Source organism: Antrostomus carolinensis, unplaced genomic scaffold (assembly GCF_000700745.2).
Source record: "Antrostomus carolinensis isolate BGI_N321 unplaced genomic scaffold, ASM70074v2 scaffold16878, whole genome shotgun sequence".
In the NCBI taxonomy this organism is placed as follows: domain Eukaryota; kingdom Metazoa; phylum Chordata; class Aves; order Caprimulgiformes; family Caprimulgidae; genus Antrostomus; species Antrostomus carolinensis.
The window spans coordinates 9,584-9,792 of NW_010331068.1; the positions used below are offsets into that span (position 1 = coordinate 9,584).

Here is a 209-nt window from a genome sequence, read left to right on the forward strand (position 1 = left end):
GGAGAAATACACTGAGGGTGGTGAGACCCTGGCCCAGGTTGCCCAGAGAGGTGGTAGAAGCCCCATCCCTGGAAACATTCCAGGTCAGGTTGGACGGGGCTCTGAGCAACCTGCTCTGGTTGAAGGTTTTAGGAAATTTGAAGGAAAGATTTCTTCACCAAAAAGGTTGTCAAGCACCAGAACAGGCTCCCCAGGGAGGTGCTGATGGC

At 53.6% G+C, this 209-nt stretch overlaps 1 protein-coding gene across 1 annotated transcript in view; it reads right to left on the reverse strand.

The window, feature by feature from the left end:
• The window catches only part of LOC104528950 (ras-specific guanine nucleotide-releasing factor 1), a gene marked incomplete at both ends in the record, with an annotated part of 9,365 nt that overhangs the window by 8,876 nt on the left and 280 nt on the right, over positions 1-209 (reverse strand). The window lies entirely within an intron of this gene.